Source organism: Papilio xuthus, unplaced genomic scaffold (assembly GCF_000836235.2).
Source record: "Papilio xuthus unplaced genomic scaffold, Pxut_1.1 DF825783.1, whole genome shotgun sequence".
NCBI lineage: Eukaryota > Metazoa > Arthropoda > Insecta > Lepidoptera > Papilionidae > Papilio > Papilio xuthus.
The window spans coordinates 2,993,705-2,994,742 of NW_013532866.1; positions in this window are offsets into that span (position 1 = coordinate 2,993,705).

The window sequence follows — 1,038 nt, forward strand, 5'->3', positions numbered from 1 at the left end:
AGATTAGATTAGATTAGATTAGATTAGATTAGATTAGAAGAAGAAGAAGAAGAAGAAGTAGATTAGATTAGATTAGATTAGATTAGATTAGATTAGATTAGAAGAAGAAGAAGAAGATTAGATTAGAAGAAGAAGAAGAAGAAGAAGAAGTAGATTAGATTAGATTTGATTAGATTAGATTAGATGAGATTAGATTAGATTAGAAGAAGAAGAAGTAGATTAGATTAGATTAGATTAGATTAGATTAGATTAGATTAGATTAGATTAGATTAGATTAGATTAGATTAGATTAGATTAGATTAGATTAGATTAGATTAGATTAGATTAGATTAGATTAGATGCGATTAGATTAGATTAGATGCGATTAGATTAGATTAGATTAGATTAGAAGAAGAAGAAGTAGATTAGATTAGATTAGATTAGATTAGAAGAAGAAGAAGAAGATTAGATTAGATTAGATTAGAAGAAGAAGAAGAAGAAGAAGAAGAAGAAGAAGTAGATTAGATTAGATTAGATGAGATTAGATTAGATTAGATGCGATTAGATTAGATTAGATTAGAAGAAGAAGAAGAAGAAGAAGTAGATTACATTAGATTAGATTAGATTAGAAGAAGAAGAAGAAGATTAGATTAGATTAGATTAGATTAGATTAGATTAGAAGAAGAAGAAGAAGAAGAAGACGAAGAAGAAGATTAGATTAGATTAGTTTAGATTAGATTAGATTAGATTAGATTAGATTAGATTAGATGCGATTAGATTAGATTAGATTAGAAGAAGAAGAAGAAGAAGAAGAAGTAGATTAGATTAGATTAGATTAGATTAGAAGAAGAAGAAGATTAGATTAGATTAGATTAGAAGAAGAAGAAGAAGAAGAAGTAGATTAGATTAGATTAGATGAGATTAGATTAGATTAGATTAGATGCGATTAGATTAGATTAGATTAGATTAGATTAGAAGAAGAAGAAGAAGAAGATTAGATTAGATTAGAGTAGATTAGATTAGATTAGATTAGATTAGATTAGATTAGATTAGATTAGA